At 39.4% G+C, this 13,868-nt stretch overlaps 1 protein-coding gene across 5 annotated transcripts in view; it reads right to left on the bottom strand.

Moving 5' to 3' along the window:
- LOC117412380 (tau-tubulin kinase 2-like) overlaps positions 1–13,441 on the bottom strand; it is a 62,067-nt gene extending 48,626 nt beyond the window's left edge. For 4 of the 5 annotated variants that reach the window (XM_034927743.2, XM_034927745.2, XM_034927744.2 and 1 more), the window contains exon 1: positions 13,108–13,441. The gene's annotated coding sequence lies outside the window, so the exon portion shown is untranslated. Of the gene's footprint in view, positions 1–7,061; positions 7,162–13,107 lie in introns of those variants that run through there. The other variant, XM_058991245.1, reaches the window with a different exon arrangement.
- Positions 13,442–13,868: the final 427 nt, after the last annotated feature.

Here is a 13,868-nt window from a genome sequence, read left to right as displayed (position 1 = left end):
CTCAAACTGGTACTGTAGGTCTTTATCATCCAGAAAGCAAAAAGTCAAATGAGTTTACAAGAAATCTATGAAGTTGCCAGCTGAAATGGTTTAGGAGTTCTAGCTTTGTAGAAGCAGTGACAGCAGATTTGCAGATTTACACAAGCTGCCCTTACGAGGGGGTTTAATCCATCACACCTGAAGTGCAGAAAGAGGGTACCTCGCCCACACAATAGGCTGGTTTCACAGACCCGGATTAGCACTAATCTTGAAATTTACAGAGCCTTAGTAATTGTCACATAAGGGAAATTAATAGAGGACTGAAAAGCTGTGTCATTTTTTAAAATAATTTTCTGGGAAATAATTATATATTAAAAAATGAACATACAGTACACACAAAAACACAGTGACAATGAAAAACATGCTTAGTTTAACAAGCAGAAAAGTGTTTTACACACACAGCTTTACTTTGTTCCTTTAGTAGCCTATGGCAGAGCACAGAAATGGTTTAAATAATACACTCTCTGTATCTAAAGTAATTACAGAGATCAAACCAGCACCAGAACAAAACAGTGAACATCTTCCTTAAGGGGACACAGTATGTATCTGTATGAAGTCAAAGCAGTGTTTCTGAGCTCTGGAGAAAGATAGAGCAGTGCTTGTCTCCTCCTGGGGTTTATAAAGCACCTCTCAGTACAAAGCAAACAGCCTGGAGAACCATGCCACAGGGAACCGTGCAGGGAAGCAATTTCTGTACTGTTATACAATCTGTACTAAAAATAACAGCTATCAAATATAAACTTCAACAGGTAAACTGAGATATTAACGGTGCAAGAAACTACTTCGAAAAACATTGAAACTGCCTTCCTCAAGCTGGGTGTTTCTTGCTGTAGTTACCATTGTTTTATTGAACTGCCTGTGTAGTCTTCTGTTTTATTAACCCTTTGCGGTCCCATTGCAATTATTCCTATAAGGGCCATTGTCGGACCCTATCTGATATCATTATAGAAACGCAAAAAACGGGTTTTAGTCGTTTTTCCTCCGGAAAAAGTCAAGAAAACCATTCAGTGGGAACGACAGGAGCCGAGACAAGTCGAAAAAAACAAAAACAAACAAAAAAAAGGCGTATCTCATGAATAGTCATACATGGCCCTGCTATCAGATAAAGGGGCGGTCATAAGTAAACAAGCTGGCTGATAGTGAGTCATAGTGAGAACACGGACAATTGCAGAGCTTTTTTGAGATGTTATAGTAATAATGACTTGGATCGCATTACTGAGGAGTTTGGTGATAAAACGAGTAATCAGGAGATGATTATTATTATTATTATTTATTTCTTACATAGGAGAAAGCTATAGCGAACGAAAGGGTGGGGCGCGGCTGGAGATACCTAGTGAGTGCTTTGTTGATATGCAGGGCCATTTAAACCCGTAGACTGTGAAAAAAATACTTTTAAACAGCGCGTCTAAAATGAACTGCGCGTGTGAAAATAAATTAGACCTGGCGTGCCTGACGCGCATTTAATAAATGGACCGCAAAGGGTTAAATACAGCTGCTTTTTCACAGACATTCACTGAAAAATTCTTCTCAGGTTTGACTTATTTTGACCTATTCCAGGAAATCCATGACTACATTGGGTAGAATGTCAGGTTCTAGTTTTGTACAATTGTGAGCTGTTCTCTTTTCCAAAAACAGGAGTCAGTTACAGAGTAGAGGAACATTTGACCCGAAGTATACATAAGCTGGCATTCAGTCAGGCGGACAGAGAGATGCCTTCACATACCCACAGTCTTATACTGTCAATAGCTAAAGTATGTCCAGTCCAACAGTCACTACAATTGAATAAACAGATAAACAGACAGACAGGGTCCACATCACCCCAGATTCAGATCCTGTTAATAACTTGTGCTAAAGAAAGTTATTTTCATCATAACTAGATAAGCAGTTGTCTCGGTATATTTCGAAATGTAAGTGTGAAATGCATACATACGGATGATCGGACAGACAGCCTCCATATACAGTATCCCACAGAGTCTAACTCATTACCTTGTGTTAAATAACATCCCTAGCAAGTGTCATCAGCATTTTTCAAGGAGGAACTCTATACTATACATCAATGAAAGAAATACAAGCCTGCACACAAACTCCACTGTCAAGCCCTGAGAATTTATTGAAAAGTATCTCACTGTGATATGTACAACACAGAATAGAGAAAAGGTCAATCGGTTTGTTCAGGGTGTTCTGTAAGCATTTAATAGATGTCCTAAATATGTTTCTTTTGCTACAGATATTAAATGCTATCAGCTGACTCCATGAAGATTGTGAGTACCATTGTGCTCAACAATCAATTGCTTCTATATTCGCTATATTGGTTTTGATTTCTATTGATGAATTTACTAATTTAGTGCTTCTGCAAAGACTTAAACAGTAGAACATCACATCATAAAACTCCCAAAACAACATGGCAGAAAGTGGACAACACCTATACTCAAACTTGACAGAATACAGTTCTTATCTCAAAGCATGTGGTCTGTATCATTGATATGACCAGAGGGTAAAAAAGTCAAATGGTTCATTTTTACTGGAAAGCACAGGTAATGGAACTTTACTGAGAGAATTATAGAATGTATCCATGTTCCAAACATTAAGACTGCAGTCTGTACTCTGTCTATACTGCCTACATCTAAAAAGTCAAGGCAATGATTTATTCAAGGATTGCTAGATTTGTAGGGCACAGAGGGTTAAGTTGGCAAAACAAGACAACAAACTCCCCATCCTCAGTCATTCTGCCTTAAATCCCTATACTTGGATGGTGTATAATGTATTTCTGTAATAAAAAGCATGCTTGCTAACACCACGTCTGATTTGTTACGGTTGAATCCTGAATATCAAGAGCTGCTACCAGATAGCAATGGCTTTGTTAAAATAGAACAACGAATTCCCCACATCGTCTCTCCACCTTGCTAATGCATGAGCATTGCCTTGTGTCCTTAATTTTAGAATAACTCAAGCTGGCTGTAAGTCTGCTGGGAAATAAAAATCAATGGAGAGTCTGCACTGCTGATGGCCAGGCCAGCGCTTGCAGAAGCAGTAATAAATATCTCCTGCCCTGGGGACAAACCCAGAGGCCAAAGACACTAAAACATTGTGCCTGTCTGCAGCCATACTGTAGCACTTCCACGTCTCAAATACTAAGGAAGGGTCGGTCCAGTCCGTACTTGGACTGGGGATCTCAGAGGCTTCAGTGGGCATTCAGTTGTATTCAGGATTGGGATTTATATTGGATGCTATTCATAACTGAGCTTAAAAGAGAATCACAGCATACAACTTTACATTGAAGGCAGTGTGTCACATTGTGTGATCTTTATCGCTCCTGCCTCCAGTTGTGGCAGCAATATTACTGTATGTCAGAATATCAAGGCTAAAGTCAAGCATATTTTGCGTCAGGCGTTACAAATATGCAGCCGGTCTCATCAATGGTTTCTTTTTTTTTTTTTTTTTTATAAATTTAGTCGTTGCCAATTAGTTTTTATTATTTTCTCCCCAATTTGAAATGCCCAATTATTCTTTAGGATCAGCTCACCGCTACCACCCCTGCGCTGACTCGGGAGGGGCGAAGATGAACACACGCTGTCCTCCGAAGCGTGTGTCGTCAGCCGCCCGCTTCTTTACACACTGCGAACTCACCGTGCAGCCGCCTCAGAGCTACAGCGTCGGAGGACAACGCAGCTCTGGGCAGCTTACAGGCAAGCCCGCAGGCGCCCAGCCAGACTACAGGGGTCGCTGGTGCGCGGTGAGCCGAGGACATCCTAGCCGACCTAACCCTCCCTCCCCCCGGGCGACGCTCGGCCAATTGAGCGCCGCCCCCTGGAAGCTCCCGTCCACGGTCGGCTGTGGAATAGCCTGGACTCAAACTCGCGACGTCCAGGCTATAGAGCGCATCCTGCACTCTAGCGAGTGCTTTTACTGGATGCACCACTCAGGAGCCCACTCATCAATGGTTTCTAAGATGGCTGCAGAGGACTACAAAATTGTTCGGTTTTAATTTTTAGCACTTTCTTCTGTAAAAAAAGAAAAGAATATCAAGTTTCTGAGATACTGTACTGTATTACTCCTTAATTAAATCCTACCATAGGTTATTTTGCACTCAGAATGAAATGATTTACATTTCTGGAAATTGTCAAAATGCCATTTTCAGTTTGTAAAATTCAAAAGCATAAAGCTAATAAGAGTACGCATTTGAGAACAGGATTGTTTTATCCAGCAATATCTATACATATGAAGCAAATCTATACATATTGGAGGCAGTGTGGTCCAGTGGTTAAAGTCCAGGGCTTGTAATCAGAAGGTCACCAGTTCAAATCCCACCTCTACCACTGACTGACTCACTGTGTGAGAATGTCATTTAACCTCCTGCGGATGAGATGTTAAATCAACGTCTTATTGTAAGTGACTCTGCATATAATGTAAAGCGCTTTGTGATGCTGGTCCACTATAAAAGGTGCTAAAGACATTATTATTACTATTATAAGGAACACATTTCAAATAATCCCTTGACCATTTAAATTATACAAACAAAATGTGAAACTTTGTTGATGGATTTATACATTTATGGAAAGCCCATAGTACACAGACTGGCTTGCTAGATTTCTAACACTGCATAAGATGTGAGATCCACACATCTCTATTTTAACTACAGGAAGTGACAAAGTAAATCAAATGAGGGAGGCAGAGTTAACCCCAGTTTGTTATAACTTGGCTTTTATTGTATCTAATATATTACCAGACAGTAACATCCATGTGGGGTTGGAGGTCTGTACAGAAACGTAGATAGAAGGGCATAGTTGGAATAGTCCTGTATGGGATCACAGTAGCTTCTCCACCCAGTATTTTAATGGCAGTATTTACTACCGTGACTCTCAATCTCTCTCACCCTAACCCTAACCCTAACCCTTTCATGGCAAGCCACCCCAAAGCGCTTTACAAATCAAGCAAAAATGTAACTATAATATCAAACATTAATTAAAACAATTAAAAATACTAACAATTAAATTACAAAATGTCTATTTTCCAAAAGCTTGGAAAAAACAGTAGGTTTTTAAAAGAGACTCTCGGTAGAAATGCATTTACAAACTTCATATGTGCAGCTTCACATGATAAGAAGAACAAGCCCTCATTGGTATTCATGTCACAACAGAGACTCACCAGCAGTGATTGTGTTTAACCTTCAGAACTGAGCAGGCATACATAACTAAATTGTGTCGATAAGTAGTACAGCGCGATCGGTAAAATACCAGCATATGCAATTTCATCCCAATCATTAGGGTATTGTGTACAGCAGCTCTAGAGTATCAGGAGTTTGAGCACAGTCCACAAATACAAATCAATCTGCAAAACAGTGGTGCCATCTGAACACCGTTAGTAAAGTGTTGTACCTTGACAGTGAAACTTGATCACAAAGGCATCTCAATGGAAATAGCAGTGCACACAAGGATTGCAAGCCCTGAAAGTGTCAGTTTGTCTAACAAGTATCTAAGTACTGTAACATTCATCCCTCTGCCACAACTGTAATTACAAACATAGACTGATCAGGGACATGAAACGGCACCATGATCTATATCAACAGTGTGTGAAAATGCAAGTCTGCTGTACATATGGACAGGCCCCTCAATAATATGACAGAGAACAACAGTGATAAAAAATATTTTACTACAAGAACAATCATTTTTGCCTGTGAGCAGGAACATGTTATCCAATGGCAAATACAATGATACTTGAAACACTGAAAGTCCAGTTATGTGCCCTACTGGAAGTTGTGGCTTTTAAAATCTTTTAATCTCATGCCTCTGGAAAAACATTACGTTAACATTTCAAACAACAGAAGAGAATATAATGAGGGGTTAAAACCGTTATTCCACAACTTCAAACATATAGGAGTAATCAAGATAAGCAAGGATACATTGTTCTATATGGGTGGGATCTGTGTTCAGTAGACAGGGAGGGTATTGTTTTAGGGGTTTTATGGGATGTGTATTAAATGTTCTGTATATTTGCCAGATTCGGCTAAATGTGGTGCTTTGAAAACAAAAAAAAAGTAATAAAAAATGGACATGCAAAATAAAATAAAAAAGATAACAAATGTACTGTTGTATCACAATTGTGGTGTGTGGTACATTTTGTGCTGTACACGGTATAGCTATACTATGTAAAAGCATAACATTTCTACGCACAGCTGCCTCCAATAGAGCTCATTCCCTGTGGGGGAAACAGCTCATGCAGTCACTAAGATTATCTACGCCATTCGAGTGACAACTGCCTGGTTAATACATCCACTGCCGAGGACATAAATAACACACAGGTGTCACTGTCACTATAGCCTTCACTCACAGACTAGCACAACAAAATCTCATGACAAATGTCTGCCGCTTATCAAAACCAATGAAGCTGTTACCACGTGTAACAGGGCGAGGTGCCCTGTACATTGTTTTGTTTATTTTATTTTAGAACGGAGTCCCCTCCGCCCATGTGCAGTGTATTCTGTATTTGTTTTGTTTTATGATTTGTTTTATTATATTTAAATGTATGACGGCGAGCGACGCAGGATTTATTATTTATGTAAAGATGACGGCGTACCGCCGTGTTATTGTTTTGTTTATTTTTAAAACATGCCCTGGCAGAGGCGAGATCGGTGCTCGTCCTCTGCCAGAAGTAATGGAAAAAAAACTTGTGCAGAAGGTGGCCATCTCCCGAATTAATTAAGTGATTAATTTTGTGGCTAATCGGGAGATGGTCACCTGTTATAAAAAGCCTGCAGCTCTCCAGCTCGGTGTGGGAGTTCAGAGGAGGAACGAGAGAGCAGAGAGACGGCGAGTAAAAACGAAAACGAAACTTAATAAAAGAAACATAGGAACAGTGAAGGCAATCTGCCCAGCCTGACCTTTGTTTATGTATTTTTGTGTTCGTGATTTGTTTTTGTTAAACCTTTTATTTTCGCTCTGCGAGCAAGTGTTTATTTTTGTTTAAATATTTAATTTATTTTTGGATTATTTAAATAAAACGGCGCCCGCGCCACTGCACCGTACCTTTTGTTTTTGTTGTGCCTTCTTCTGGTCTGACGTCACCGCTCGTCATTCCTGTCACACCACGTTATAGCATTGGCTCAGCTAATAAAGTGGTAATACTGCCCCAATGGAATAAGAAACACATTTCCAAGGAAAATAAAATTTGATCAGAAGTCAGAGGTCAGAGGTCAGAGATCAGAGATCAGGCTCATAATGCAAAAGCAGCTCATTGTGACCTAGATTCAGACACCTCTGGCAAGGGACCCTTCTCTGTCTCACAAATGGATGAGTAAAATGTGTGAGCTTTGTAAGGACTATACATAGAGGTGAAACACTTCCTATCACCTGGGATATTTTACCACAAGACTCTTATTGCACAGCAGATACTGTATGTTTCACACAATAGCACAAAATCCATTCTTGCACTATAAACTGCATTAACGTACTGTCACCCAGTACATAAGAACATAAGAACATAAGAAAGTTTACAAACGAGAGGAGGCCATTCAGCCCATCTTGCTCGTTTGGTTGTTAGTAGCTTATTGATCCCAGAATCTCATCAAGCAGCTTCTTGAAGGATCCCAGGGTGTCAGCTTCAACAACATTACTGGGGAGTTGGTTCCAGACCCTCACAATTCTCTGTGTAAAATAGTGCCTCTTATTTTCTGTTCTGAATGCCCCTTTATCTAATCTCCATTTATGACCCCTGGTCCTTTTTTCTTTTTTCAAGTCAAAGAAGTCCCCCGGGTTGACATTGTCTATACCTTTTAGGATTTTGAATGTTTGAATCAGATCGCCGCGTAGTCTTCTTTGTTCAAGACTGAATAGATTCAATTCTTTTAGCCTGTCTGCATACGACATGCCTTTTAAACCCGGGATAATTCTGGTTGCTCTTCTTTGCACTCTTTCTAGAGCAGCAATATCCTTTTTGTAACGAGGTGACCAGAACTGAACACAATATTCTAGGTGAGGTCTTACTAATGCATTGTAGAGTTTTAACATTACTTCCCTTGATTTAAATTCAACACTTCTCACAATATATCCAAGCATCTTGTTAGCCTTTTTTATAGCTTCCCCACATTGTCTAGATGAAGACATTTCTGAGTCAACATAAACTCCTAGGTCTTTTTCATAGTTCCCTTCTTCAATTTCACTATCTCCCATATGATATTTATAATGCACATTTTTACTGCCCGCATGCAATACTTTACACTTTTCTCTATTAAATTTCATTTGCCATGTGTCTGCCCAATTTTGAATGCTGTCTAGATCATTTTGAATGACCTTTGCTGCTTCAACAGTGTCTGCCACTCCTCCTATTTTTGTGTCGTCTGCAAATTTAACGAGTTTGCTTACTATATCAGAGTCTAAATCATTAATGTAGATTAGGAATAGCAGAGGACCTAATACTGATCCCTGTGGTACACCACTGGTTACCTCACTCCATTTTGAGGTTTCTCCTCTAATCAGTACTTTCTGTTTTCTACATGTTAACCACTCCCTAATCCATGTGCATGCATTTCCTTGAATCCCTACTGCGTTCAGTTTGAGAATTAATCTTTTATGCGGGACTTTGTCAAAAGCTTTCTGGAAATCTAAATAAACCATGTCGTATGCTTTGCAGTTATCCATTTTCAATGTTGCATCCTCAAAAAAAAGTCAAGCAGGTTAGTTAGACATGATCTCCCTTTCCAAAAACCATGCTGGCTGTCTCCCAGAATATTGTTACCATATAAGTAATTTTCCATTTTGGATCTTATTATAGTTTCCATAAGTTTACATATAATAGAAGTCAGGCTAATTGGTCTGTAGTTACCTGGTTCGGTTTTGTCTCCCTTTTTGTGGATTGGTATTACATTTGCTATTTTCCAGTCTGTTGGTACAACCCCTGTGTCAAGAGACTGTTGCATGATCTTGGTTAGCGGTTTGTAAATAACTTCTTTCATTTCTTTGAGTACTATTGGGAGGATCTCATCTGGCCCAGGGGATTTGTTTATTTTAAGAGCTCCTAGTCCCTTCAACACTTCTGCCTCTGTTATGCTAAAGTTATTTAAAATTGGATAGGAACAGGTCGACATGTCGGGCATGTTGTCCGTGTCCTCCTTTGTAAAAACCTGTGAAAAGTAATCATTTAATATATTTGCTATTTTTTTTTCTTCATCTATGATTTTGCCATTTGTGTCTCTTAGACATTTAACCTCCTCTTTGAATGTTCTCTTGCTGTTATAATATTGGAAAAACATTTTGGAATTGGTTTTAGCCCCCTTAGCAATATTGATTTCTATCTCTCTCTTGGCCTTTCTAACTTCCTTTTTGACTTGTGTTTGCAGTTCCAAGTACTCTTTCTGTGTGCTTTGTTTTTGGTCCTTTTTAAACGCTCTGTAAAGTGCCTTTTTTCGCTGAATATTTTTTTTAATTGATCTATTAAACCATTTTGGCCATTTTGTTTTAGATTTAGATTTGTCTACTTTTGGGATGTAATTGTTTTGTGCCTCTAGTACTACATTTTTAAAAAACAGCCACCCTTTTTCTGTGGATGTTTTCTCTATTTTACTGCAATCTACTTCTGTTAGTCTCTGTTTCATACCTTTGTAGTTTGCTTTTCTAAAATTGTAAACCTTAGCAGTAGCCCCAGTTAAGAACAAGCAGGACATTCTACACCTACAAAAAGTATTTTAAAACCAGACACTCTGATAAGTAAAACATTTCTTTTTTCTGAATTTTGTTGTTGTCTTTTTTGCCTAATTTATTTTTTCTCTGAAAAAGTAAATCAGGAAAATAAAAATCATGCAATAGAAAAAAGCACAGACGAAGCAACTATAATTTTGGTTCAGTTAACACATGACATGAATCAAATTAAAAATGTAAACCACATGCACTCTATTTCATGAATTAGTATTACCCCAAAGCCGCTTTTTAAAGTACATTGATTTAGGCTGTATGTGTGATGGACATGGATTTTTCATACTGAAATATAAAAAAATACGTTGTACAGAAAAAGGTTTCAAAAGCAGAACCGTGCATGTTTTTTTTTGAGGGTATTACTTCTACAAACTGATATATAAATACCTGAATATTTATCCCAGTGTGATAAGAGGCTCATGTCTTATATAATGTGTAGCATACAGCATTCCATAGGGACTTCATTATCTTAATAGTATCTCATGTAACTCTTGTCTTGGTTGAATTAGTCATCCTACAAGTTTTACACTGTATTGTTTTATTCATGTCTTTACCTTGAAGGTTTAGTGTGGATTTGTGTAATACTCACTGCATTATTTTCTGTGGAGGGCAGGGGCATCAAAACAACAATCTCAGATTTGCATCCCTCTAAAACACTGAGCCTGTTTAAAACGTATATTTCTTTGTGTTTTGACCCCAAGCTCCTTTGACCATGTTCCTTTAGCACAGGGCTCGAATCAGGAGTTTCAATTCCTGGAAAACTTCCTAAATTAGCTACTTTATATACTGCGTGCAAACCTTTTTTGACCAGTGCTTCAGTTTAGAAAGGGGCAGTGATCAGACTGAGAAACAGGACACACTAAACACAGATAGAGTACAATGCTGATAGAATCAGGCAGTCCACTAGCATTTTGCATAATGTACCACTGATTCAAATATTTTCAAATGTAACCACATACTGTAAGAAACCACTTTGTTATCAATACCGAATCACAGTAAAAATAGTTCATACTGTTGTGACAAACATGGCTTGTTCATGTTCTCACAAATCCAAACTGCTTAGTTTTTACTTAGCTGAAAAAAACACAAGTTTTTAATTAACCCTATACCCTACCGGAAAACCATACAAAATGAAGAAGAGAAATTACAAATCTGTGCTCTGGCAGCACCTTGTGGTTTCATATTTTGGCGATTCTGTGTATGTGCTTTTCCCCGGATTGTGCTAAACTAAGGTGCTCTGTCTTCTGTCCCTCAGGGGTTTGTTTTTGACTTGGTTAACAGCTGGGCGCCACTGAGGCATAATATACAGAAGTGAATGGGCTCCCAGGGGATCACGCAGACAGGCAGGCGCTCATAGACACACTCATATTTATATAGAGCACTGTGAAACACCATCATCTGTTCAGATGGATCACATTTATTTAAGTTTGGAGTCAATAACAAGCAGGCAAAGTTAATTTCAACAGTGCAAAAAAGACCAAATGCCACAAACTTGAAAACCAGGTAGCCTGTTGTGTGGAAGTATCCCGATGCGGTAATCTCAAATTAGGGGATTTTACCTAAAACCAATCCTGGGATTTAAGAAATGATCCAGGAAGCCTGGAGCAAACCCTCGTTCACACTAACCATGAGCTAAACATGATGAAGGATCCTTGTCATTCATAGACAGGCACCGTAGGTTCTTCATGGATCGTTGTTCACACACTAGATCCAGAGTTTGAAACTGGCATTGCGTGTCTGTACTTTTTGCTGTTGTTGTTGCTGTACCTATGATAATGAAAACACACCAAAATGTACATTTTATAATGTACAGTATATCTAGCAATCCAACCCATTCAAACACAATAATATAATTCACTGCTCCAAGATACAAACCCATTCAATCCACTGCTCGTTTACTGAGGTACAATGCAAACTGTTTCTATAAAATCATCGGTTGGAAGCACTGGTGATGGATAAGATCTTGACATTCGATTCGTATAAATCAATCCTGAGCAGACAGTCAGGAGCCCCAGCCACACCTCTGTGTGTAGCCTTCAGCACTGCTCCTCAGTTGGCATCAGTGAAGCTCACAGAAAATAGAAAGGCTGTCTCAAAATAAGATTAGAAATGAAATGGGAAGCTTGTAGCTGGTTTTACAGATCCCAATTAGCACTAACCTTGCACTACCTGATGTTACCTTAGCATACCCTTGGGGGGGGGGGGGGGGGGGGGGTTATACACATCATACACATGGGAGGGGTCATACCAAAAAACATTCAATCATATAATAATGAAGGTATCCCCTCAACACCGCACGACCAGCATGGCAGTAAACATGTGCCTTTAGCACTTGACAATGTAATAAACTACTGAAGAAACAGAAAACAACAGTACGATAAACTATGGAACATGAAATAATCCAAAGAGTTATTTCAGTGTCAAACTGAACATGATGGTGGGATTGCAGCTTTAATATGCAGGGAAGACAGGAAATGCATGCCAGCTGCAAAGAGGCCATAGTAAAAACCAACCCCATAAAAAAAAGAATTATTTCAAAGAACTCCGACACCCATTTCACAAGTCCCTTTAGCAAGGTTTATAAATGAATGCATATACCCAATTTACAAAGGGACATCTGTTTGCGTGCCAAACGTTTATATACAAAAGTAATGACACAAATCATATATGATCATTGCAGATTACCACGAATTTGGTGTATTATCAGAACAACCAGGCATATCTCAATCTGGCATAGTTTTGTAATTTTTGACGCCTTACTGCGGAACACCAAGACAGTCTTTAGTCTTCTAGCCCAGTCCGGACTATGAACCAAATACCGGTAATGTAGAAGACATAGGCATTCGTTTTAAACAAAGACTGTAACATATGCCACAGCTCCATTCCGTGACTATTATTATTATTCTATTTTTTGTATGCGTCATCTGTTCACGTTACGGTGCGGGCGACACGAGGGCATGCAGTCTATGCACAACGCGAGTCTATGGTATTGTCTATGTTTTTAACTGCGCTGCCTACTGTCATTGGTTGCCATTGTGAAATAGATAAACACTGCCTTCCATAATAAAAGCACAATCCAAACCCGGTAGTATTTATACTGGTGAGAGACGCAGTTCTGCACGCATGCGTGATAATTCCACTGTCACGGGTAATATCTGTATTATTAATTGTCCCTTGAGCTAGTATGTGTCACTGTAGAGGCCAGATTTACAGTACCGTAGTTAATTAAAAAACAACCCCAGTCACTCTGCTCTCTGCACTCTGTGTTTCACAGACGACCTTGGAAGATCTAAAAACAGATCCACCCCCATTTAAATCAGACGGGTTTCCATCTGAGTCCATTTTATTTGTTGTCAAACAGTATTCTGAGTAATTTAATTCCTACCTCTTCGCTGCTCCGTTTTACCCCTCTGTATTGAGGGAGCCGGGTGTGGTAAACCTTTCCGATCTTTTCCTTACAGCCGCTGACAGTCTGAAAACCCGATCATTTCAATTTTAATTACAACTTTCCACAGAGCGTTTGTTCCAATAAATTGTTATTGTTGTTTATGCTGGTTTTTAAAAATCGTCGCTTTTCTCCTTCTCGCTGTCACATCAGCATCTCCTGCAGCTCCGCGGTGACGTCAGCGATTACCCTCGCAACCAGCAGCCTGCGCGTGCGCGCCCCCCCCCTACGCCGTCGCAACGGCCGTTTCGCGTTCACGCGCGCTAGTCCAACGTAACTGCGCATTTGCTATTGGCAATAGAAGATGAGGGCAGGGTCCGAGGTTACATAATGATTGGTTGGTTCAGTTAGAGGCGTTGGCTTGTGAACGCTGCTAATTCTCGTTCACGCTTCACACGTACGCGCGCATTACAGAAAAAAGGACAGCTTGATTTAATTATTATTGTATTGTTTGCTGTAGCTGTGAGGTTGTAAAAAAATGTAAAGGTTGATTTTCCAAATTAAAGTCTTGCTGACATGAATACTGAGATATATAAGACTATTTTTCTTGGGCATTTTGACATGGTAATAAATACCTTGTTTCCAAGGCGACAGTGGGATTTTCTTTTCCGACGCAAAAATGCGCATGTGCAAACTAAAGCCTCCTGGGACTCGTAGTTTTTTAATCATACACAGTCCCGTGTAATCGAGCAAATAGGCAC

This window comes from Acipenser ruthenus, chromosome 18 (genome assembly GCF_902713425.1).
Source record: "Acipenser ruthenus chromosome 18, fAciRut3.2 maternal haplotype, whole genome shotgun sequence".
Taxonomy (NCBI): Eukaryota; Metazoa; Chordata; class Actinopteri; order Acipenseriformes; family Acipenseridae; genus Acipenser; species Acipenser ruthenus.
This window is presented reverse-complemented; position numbering and strand designations above follow the sequence as displayed.